This window comes from Piliocolobus tephrosceles, chromosome 3 (genome assembly GCF_002776525.5).
Source record: "Piliocolobus tephrosceles isolate RC106 chromosome 3, ASM277652v3, whole genome shotgun sequence".
NCBI classification, from domain to species: domain Eukaryota; kingdom Metazoa; phylum Chordata; class Mammalia; order Primates; family Cercopithecidae; genus Piliocolobus; species Piliocolobus tephrosceles.
This window is the reverse complement of record NC_045436.1, coordinates 142009885-142020204: the sequence shown is the minus strand read 5'-3', so window position 1 is coordinate 142020204 and position 10320 is coordinate 142009885.

The window sequence follows — 10320 nt, the reverse complement described above, 5'->3', positions numbered from 1 at the left end:
GCAGCCACTGCCATACAGTAAAAGGAGGGGCTGCAACTGCCATGCAGCCACTGCCACGCAGAAAGAGGGGTTGGAAAGGAGTAGCCTCTGATATCCAGTCAGTAAGAATCAGCCTTAGGCTCCCTACCTCAAGACCCTATTCTCCTGCCTCAGCTTAAGCTAAGTGTTATTAGGAAAGAATCAAAAAGTTAAGACAAAATTTAAAAGTTGATAAAGTAAAAAAAAGTTACAGTGAGCTAACTTTAACTTATTGAAATTTTTTACAATTTAGTATAGCCTAACTGTGTTTATAAAATCTACAGTAGTATACAGTAACATCCTAGACCTTCACATTCACTCACCACTCACTCACTCACTGGGCTCACTCAGAGCAACATCCAATCCTGGAAGCTCCATTCACAGTAAGTGCCTTACACAGGTATACCATTTTTAGATCATTTATAGTGTATTTCTACTGTGCCTTTTCTATACTTAGATTTATTTAAATACACAAATATTACTGTGTCAAAATTGCCTATAGGATTCAGCATGGTAACATGCTGTACAGGCTTGTAGCTAAGAAACAACAGGCTCTACCACATAGAAGGTGCGGTAGGGTATAACATCTAGGTTTGTATAAGTACACTCATTGATGTTGGTACAACAATGAAATCGCCTAGTTATGCATTTCTCAGAATGTATCCCCATTGTCAAGTGATTCATGACTGTATATTAATATGAAGATGAAACCTAGCTAAGTAAAGAGATTTTTTACATGTGCATTTATCTTCATCTGTTTCCAAAGCGCCCCTAAAATGCAGTGAATATATTTTTTAAATTATAAACCCACTAAGACAAAGAAAAGAACATATAGCAATAACATTTTAAGATCTAGAAAAAAGGGAAAATTTTTTAGTGATTGACATAACTTAGAAACTTAAATCCTAGGCCAGTTTTAGGAAAATTAGGAAAAAAATCAAAGTAACATAATTTGTAAATCAAAACTTGCAAATTGCTCAGAATTCTAGAAGTCAGATATTTCTGGAAACAGGAGAGATGGTAGATATAAAAATAAATTTGATTGATGTTTGTTTAGGAAACAGTAAAACTAACATTCATAATGAGTGTAGAAAAGATGGAATGAATGATGTGGGGACATTTGAGTAATACAAGAAAGTTAGATTCATAAGTTAGAAAATATAAGAAGTTGAATTCATAAGTTACAGCTAATGGCAGGTAAACTCCAAACAAATAAATATTTCAATGTAAAAGTAGACTTACAAAAGCACTGAAAGAAAATAGAAAAATATTTCATAGCAATGGTGAAGAAGATCACTTTATGACACAAAATTCAAAACTTGTAAAATATGTATTAAGTATGAATACATAAAATTTTTAATTGCATAAGGAAATAAAAACTACATAAGTAAAATCAGAAGACAAAGGACAAATAGGAAAAAATATAAATGACATCATGAACAGAAATTAATTTACCCAATGTATATTTTTTAAAAACTAAACACTGATATAAAATAATAACTAAAGAGAAACTAAAATTCGGTGAAAGACATGAACAATTTGTAGAATATATGATACAAAGATTTCTTGATATAAAAGTTCTCATTCATCATAAAAGAAATTTTGTTTTTTAAAGATATGCTTAGATGTCGTTATTTTTTCACCTCTTAAATTGACAAAATCCAAAACTTAGTATGGCATGCAGCTTTGGAACGACCTCTCAATATTGCAAATGTGTATAACATTTGACCTAGAAATTGCACTATTGAGAATTTTCTTACAGCATGTTTGCCCATGCATTAAACCACTTAAAAGCAGGGTTATTTATTGCAATATTACTTTCAGAACAAGAGATGAGAGTTAATCAAATGCTCATAAAGAGAGGACTCATTAAGTAAATGATTGTATATAAAAAAGAAGTTTCCTATGTACTGATACCAAAAAAGGCATGCAAATTTCATTAAGTGCAAAAAGCAAGGAAGCAGTCTCCCTTCTGTGTATAAAAGGAGAAACATGTATTTTAATTTGTATAAAAAACTCTGCAGAATTTATAAAATCACCTACGTTGAGAGTTGAAGACTGGATACATGTGGGAGAAGTGAAGAAGTAATGCCTTTTTATGGTAAAACATTCTGTATTGTTAACTTTCTAAAATGAATATATACATTAATTATCCAAAAGAATGGAAGAAATGAATCATTAGAAAACCAATAAGAAATATTTGAAAGGTATGTATGCATGTACATGTCCTTTCACACATACACCCACGTCAAACAAATAAATACATACCCTCACCCACATCAAAGAAATAAATTATACAAATGCATATATTTTTAAATATCAAAAATAAAAAAACAAGTAAAGCAACAAAATATGAGAGTTGTAATATGGAAAAGAAAAAAATCATCAAATATTTCAAGACATCATCCTAAAAGCATTCCAGATGGAAAATTCTCTTAAAGCGCCCAACGCAATGTGAATGAAAATACATCCATCTCAAGGCATATTATCCTCAAATTTCAGAATACTGTGAAAACTATATGCTTTCTAAAAGAGTGAAAAACAAAATAAAAAGTAAACCAGTATTATTGAGGGGATAAATAAGAAGAAAGACATTGGATTTATTAAAAATGACATCAAAGGTAGGATAAAAATTTTTTAAATGCCTTTTAATTTTTAAGGAACCTAGAATTCTATACTTAGCCATGTTTTCAATTAAATGTGAGGGTGGAGTAGGGACATTTTCAAACCTTACAACATTTTCTCTCTTGCACATTTTCTCAAGAAGCTATTGTAAGAGATGCTCAAAGAAGAAAAACTTACCATAATCCAATAAAGACGAAGACCTGAGATTCAGGAAGCAGATGATCTGAACTACAGAGAAAGTTCAGGAAAATTCTCTCATTGATGGTGATGGGAAATAACAGTAAATTTTGTACAGCAGTCTTGGACAACAACCAATCTAAACTGGCACAGTGCAGAGGCAATCAACAGAAAACGCAATATTGGTAGAATGCCTGAAGTTTTTGATTGTATTCACAGGAAACATAAACAATTGGAAGACAGTTTATGAATGAATTTGTGATAAGCATCTTTTTTTCAACCTTTATTTTAGATTCAAGGGTACATGTGTAGGTTTGTTGCCTGGGTATATTGCATGATGCTGAGTTTTGTGTTACATATGATCCCATAGTCCAGGTACTGAGCATGGTATCCAGTAGTTAGTTTTTAACCCTTCTCCCCTCTCTCTCCTGGTGGTCCCGTTTCTATTGTTGCCATCTTTATGTTAACGAGTATACAATGTTTAGCTCCCACTTGTGAGAACATGCAGTATTTGCCTATTTAATTGTTTATTTATTTATTGAGACATAGTTTTGCTCTATAGCCCAGGCTGGAGTGCGGTGGCCTGATCTCGGCTCCCTGCAACATATGCCTCCTGTGTTCAAGCGATTCTCTTGCCTCAGCCTCCCGAGTAGCTGAGATTACAGGCACCCACCACCACACCTGACTAATTTTTGTCTTTTAGTAGAGATGGTGTTTCACCCTGTTGGCCAGGCTGGTTTCGAACTCCTGACCTCAAGCGATCCATTCACCTCAGCCTCCCAAGTGACTGAGATTACAGGCTTGAGCCACTGCGCCCAGCCAGTATTTGCTTTTCCATTCCTGCATTAATTTGCTTAGGATAACAGCCCTCAACTTCATCCATGTTGCTGCAAAGAAAATAATTTTGTTCTTTTTTAGGGCTGTATAGTATTCCATAGTGTATATGTACCATATTTGTTTTATTTAATCCACCGTTGATGGACACCTGGGTTGATTCTCTGTCTTTGCTGCTACAAATAGGGCTGTGATGAACATGCAAAGGCATGTTTCTCCTTGAGATAAATATTTTAAAAATGCAATCAAATAAACAAAAAAAAATTAATGTCAGGGCTAACATACAGTTGTTAGAGAAAAAAATGTATTTTGTTATATAGATAGACACTAGCTTTAACATAATAATCGTTATGTAAGTAGTCAAAGTTCATATGGTCAAAATTATTATTTAGCTGTTTTAAAAGAATACAGATATAAGAGATATACCATTAATGGTGAATAGTTCTAGTAAAAGCAAGCTAAGTGCTCTGTGACATTCCATGGAGAGAATTTAATAAACCCTGAAACTGAAAGTTCAAGAAGGAAAAGTACAAGTCCTACATTAATTGATCAGTGATTGCCTCTGACAAGTATTGATGTGAATGGGGAGGCAAAATTGCTAGTTTGGTTAATAGTAACTGTTTGATAATTCTTCATTTGCATGTATAAAACTTCCATACAAATAAAATCTAATGACAACAGAGAAAGAGAATTATTAAATCATCATAATATAAAGTTAACATTTTTCATCATTTTTCACTTGTTCAAAGATCATAAGAAGTTTTCATTTTAATTTTCAAATATCAACAAATGTTTCTACTCTCCCTGAGTACCATAAAAAACCTTCTGTGGACAGTCTAAGTGACAATGAAACATTAGATTTGTTAAAAATTACTTTCAGATGTAAATCAATTTGAGAATGAACTGATGCTCTGAAACTGGAATTTACTTGTTGCTCAAATAGCCCCAAAATAAAATAAATTTCAATCATAGGAGAATTCACAGGGCCCAGCTCTCCATTGGTGTTCCAATCTATCCTCTGACGTCTGTGCTGTACACAAGAATCCTCAGTGACTTTTCGGGAACCCAAGATGGAAATAATATCCCAAATGAAGCTTGCTCTAAGAGTGCCACTCACCCAGGGGGTTTACCACCTGCAACTGTCCCTTTTACCAGTTTTGCTACAAATTTTTATGAACTCAGTTCCCCAGTCATCAGGGCCACAGATGTGTGAAATACTTTTCTGTCTTTTTTGTAAGTGATAAACTACTGAATTCCTATTCACTTTTACTCCACTAGTGACTTTACAATACATTAAAAAAAGATAAGTTGTTGGTATTCTTTTCTTTAAAAACTGTAAAATGCCTTTCCACTTATTTCTTATACCACATTTTCTCTCAGAGAACACATTGATATAATTTTGGATAATATTTTAATGAAGAAGTTGACTGTAATGCACATTAATTAAAATATGTAAAATTTATATTCATTACACTACTTTGAATTTTAAATGTTTTCAGTGAAAACATGTCATGCTGCAGACATGCTCAGAAAATTCTACATATGTATTTATCCAGTCCTCATCCAACAGATACCTCGATATAATGCAATTTGTAAAAAGGTTTATAAAATAAGTGAGTTTACCTGAAATTCAACTTTCATTAAATGTGGATTGAGCACTCGATCACTATTCTAAGTATTAGAAATACAGTAGTAAACAAATTTTACCAAATTCTTGACCTCAGGTACTTTCCATTCCACTGGTATTACTTGATATTTTTCAAGATTACACATATAGGTCAATAGATCTCCATGAAATATAAAAATAGTAAAGAGAAGGAGAAAAAAAGAGGAAAGGGAAGGGAAGTAAAGTATACAAATCATACATTATTTGTTCTAGTCAACACAATAATTCACTTTCTATTGTTTTGACATCTGGGTGGTTGGGGGAACCCACAACTCACATCCTTCATTGACTATGTTTGCAAAGTTTGGAGAGAAAATTTGCAGGGTCCCATTTTAGATGGCTAAGTCTGAGATGCCAATTAGACATGCCACAGGAGATGTAGAATAAGCAGCTGAATATTTAAGTCTAGAATTCAGGAAACGATTTCAACTGAAGATAAAATGTGGAAGTCATCAACCTACAGATGATAAAGCACATAGTGATTCTGACATAGATTATAATGAAATTTAGAAATCTGAACACCACTGATTTGTCAAATCCCCCTTCATCCTCTTCCTTTTTCTCTTCTTCCTCTTGTTTTCTTATTTCTTTCTCTTCCTTGTTCTCCTTACCCTCTTTCTTCTTCTCCTCCTCCTCCTGCTCTGCTTGGTGATCAGATAGGACTGAGTTAAATTACAAGCATTTTCTTTGTTTCTTTATCCTTTTCTTTATAACACTTTAGTAAATGAGGCCTTGCTCCCTTCCCATAGGTATATTTGTATTGCTGATACTGTGGGCTTTGAAATACTACTAATATGCTCTACTCACCTTGTTTGCCGTCCATTTTAGGTTTTTGACTGTCACCAACTGTATCCACTGTTTTTACCCACCTACCAAAACTTAAATAGAAGCCCATATTGTTATACTTCTTCAGAGACTGTCCAATCTAAGGGTAAACTAGGCCAATCCATAAAGATGGGTCCAGGTTTGAGACTCATGGACAGAGATGACTTAGATTTGGCTCATTGCTTTGACTTTGTGTAAGCCAATTCAAAGTGTCTACAGTTAAGAATAAAAAGCAAGGGCACATAGTCCCCCAGTGGCCCTGAATTTTCCTCTGGGAAGCATGCCAGTAATTAGATGGTCTCCATATATGGCATGCAAGGAGAATTTGGTACAATCAGAACAGGCTGGAAATTTTGGACCCTTTAAATTCAGATACTGAAACATGTCAGTGTTCAAGGACTCACCCTGGTACCATAGAAATAAATCCTTGTCTTAGCAGTTACACATTTCTTTACTTAATTCTAACTGAACCATTAGGCTGATTGAATTTTTAGTACAACAAGCTCACCATAGCCTACTGTGTAGTAGAGATCAATTTACATTTTACTGAAGATTTCTAGAAGATACCATGGAAGGGTATTACTATACACAACATACAACTTCCCACAATGTCTCTTTTCTCAAACTCCTGCTGCCATGTAACTCATAACTTCCTTTCCCAATTCACTGGCAATTTTTCTCACTTCCTATATAGAATTGTTTAGGTTGTGCCCCACATCCATCTCACCACTCATCAAAGAGCTTTTCAAAGTACAACATCATGAGAAAAGTGTCTGGGATTACAAATGATAGATAATGTCTCCTGTAACTCAGTTGTTCCAAAAAATCACTGAGACATGATAGTATGGATATACAAAGAAGTCTTCTATGGCCTTCAAGTGTACATCTCTAATGCTGTAAGATTCTTGTGTTTTAAAAACTTTCAAGCAATCCAATTCATGTATTGAAGCATTTAATGAAAGAACAGAGACTATAGAGGTTCAGCACTTTGCAATGTGTGAAAAAAATTAAGCCAAAATTAGAATTTATGCTTTTACATCTGCATTTCAAAAAATTATTACTCCTTTACTAATATTATGAGCATTTTATGAACATAATTTATCTCCATTGCCCTTCTCTTGGTCTGTTTCAGTTGATATATAACACACTCCAAATTGCTGAAAATAAGTTATTACAGTGAGCAATTTCTAATTATTTCCTCTGATTAAAGCTTAGATGTCAAGGAACCTGATCCCACATCTTGCTGTTTGATGAGAAACTATGCTTTATAATTAATCTCTGCCATTTAAAAAATATATGAATTGAATTTTGCATTAATATCTGTGAACTGTTTTAATTTTATTTCTCATTTTCTTGTGATTTATTAAAGGATAAATTATCATAGCCAACATATATTAGAAAAAATAAAATACTATTATGATTAATAAGAGTACTATATGTTCTATTTGTATAAGAGAAGACAATTGAACACCTGTCAGAAAAGTTTATAATCACATGCAAATCTAATTTGTGTCTGCTATGTCTACAAGCTTTCAGCTCCTTTACTTGTATTCTTTATATTTTTATCAATTTCTCAGTTATTAGTGGAAAAAACTTTACTACATGTAGATTTTGTTATATATCAATGGTTTCCAAACTTAAAAAGCCAGAGGGATTGTTAAAACATATTGCTTGACCCATCACCAAAATTTATAATTAAGTAAGTCTAAGGAAGAACCCAAGAATTTGCATTTTTAATGATTTTTCAGGTGCCAGTGAGGCTGCTAGCCAAGGGACTACATTTTGAGAACTACCACTATATGTTTCTTAAAATCCAATACAATAAATTTCTTCATTGTTTTTGATGAGGATATGACAAAACAATTATTAATCTTAAATATTAATAGAATCAACCAAAATGTATTTCTAATCAGATGTGTGACTTGCTATTATTGTTTACACAAAAAAAAGGTATTATTTTTCTCTAATGCTTTGTCCTGCCACACTCTGCCACAAAGAGTTGTATCTTTCATTATTTTACAATGTCTGTGCCTGGCCTTCCATCTACTATGACATGCTTTGAAAGCAGAGTAACTTTTGGATGTTTTTAATGCATCTTAAGTTGTAACTAAGAGGGTAATTTGGAGATATGGACTATTAGAGATTGAGATAGGCCACACCTTTCAAAAACACACTTGTTGCCCAGCAGCTAGAAGAGCTGTTCATAGACAATCTTCATCTCATCCCCTTCAGAGATCACCTCAGCTTCAAAGTCACCTGGTTCAACATCATCCTCTTCCAGGGATAGCCCACATACATTGAATGATAAAGGTAGAAGTATAAATATCAGTCCATTTAATTTCAATGAGGAATAACTCTTGGGCCATTTTAGCTCTCTAATACACCCTGGGTTCAGTCAATGCTACTTTTTGTGCTTTCATCACAGCTTCAATTCAGCCAAATTCTGCTGTTTTTCATTTCCTTGCATGAATTGTGAACCTAAAGGCATTACCAAAACAAAACAAAACAAAAATCCACACACTTTAGGAGTCAGCTTCCCTAACTGTTCCAAGTTAGAGAAACTAACCTGCAACAGAAGTGAAACAAGTGTATATACAATCCTATAGTGAGGAACTTTGGAGGAAAAAGGAAATAAAAGTTCACCGGGAAAAGAATGCATATACAAAAGAGAACATGGAAGCACAAGTTGAAAGAATCCAGAGGCAAATTCTATGTATTTATTTTTGTGCTAGGTATATCGGAGGCAGCAACTACTGTCACTAGAAGTGGTCATGGACACTCTAGTTAACTTACTCCAATAACAAAAGCCATGTAATATAAATGAGTATACAGATTATCCATTGATACTTCTAATGGATATTGAACTTGTACAACATGTATGTTCCCATCGTTTAGTTCTTACACATATATTTTCTAGATAAACTGAGAGTTTTGAAAATTATTACAATAAAATTAGCACTATTTTCAAGCAAGTGAGTTGAAGTCATTAGACCCTTGAGTGCAGGAGGCTAAGAACATAGGCTCCATTACAGTGGCATTCGGTTTTCTCTGCTTACTGGATTTTGAGCATCAGATTTTGTTAGCAAAAGAGTAGGCTGAGTGTGAAAGCCTGTAAAATTCTTATTATTGTAGGTTAATAAAACTGATAAATTAGGTGGTAGAAAAATAGCAACATCTGTACTTATTGAGGGCAGAAGGTAATGCTCATTGAATAGACACATTTCAATAGGTTAAATCAAGCTGAGAGTCTACTCTCCCTCTTTCTTATAACTTTGGACAAGTTATTCACCCTCTCTCTTTTTCACTTTTTTTGGCTGTGAAGGTAGAAACTTTTAGAAATGAACCTCTGTGTACTACTTTAAGTTCTTTCAGTTTACGGGATACAGAAAAAGTAGGACTAACAGAGAAGTTCATAGCAATAAAAACTTGCATCAAAATAAAAATATTTCAAATAATTTAACAATGAATCTCAAGGAATTAGAAAAACAAGAACAAACCAAACCCTAAATTAGTAGAAGGAGGGAAATAATGAAGATCAGAGCAGAACTAAACAATATAAAGATGTTAACAAAATACAAATGATGAATGAAACAAAAGTTTTTTTTTTTAAAAAGTAAAACAAAATTGATAAAACTGTAGAAACCAAGAAAATGCAAAAAGAAGACCCAAATAAACAAAATTGGAAATGAAAAAGGAGACATTACAACTGATATCACAGAAGTGCAAAAATCATCAAAGACTATTGTGAATAACAATATGCTAAACAACTTGGAAAACCTAGAGAAAATGATTAAATTCCTGAAAACATATATCCTACCAAGTTTGTTTCAGAAATAAATAGAAAACCTGAAGAGACCATTTGTTTGAGTTCTTTGTAGATTCTGGAAATTAGCCCTTTGTCAGATGAGTAGATTGCAAAAATTTTCTCCCATTCTGTAGGTTGCCTGTTCACTCTGATGGTAGTTTCTTTTGCTGTGCAGAAGCTCCTTAGTTTAATTAGATCCCATTTGTCAATTTTGGCTTTTGCTGCCATTGCTTTTGGTGTTTTAGACATGAAGTCCTTGCCCATGCCTATGTCCTGAATGGTACTACCTAGATTTTCTTCTAGGGTTTTTATGGTATTAGGTCTAACATTTAAGTCTCTAATCCATCTTGAATTAATCTTCGTATAAGGA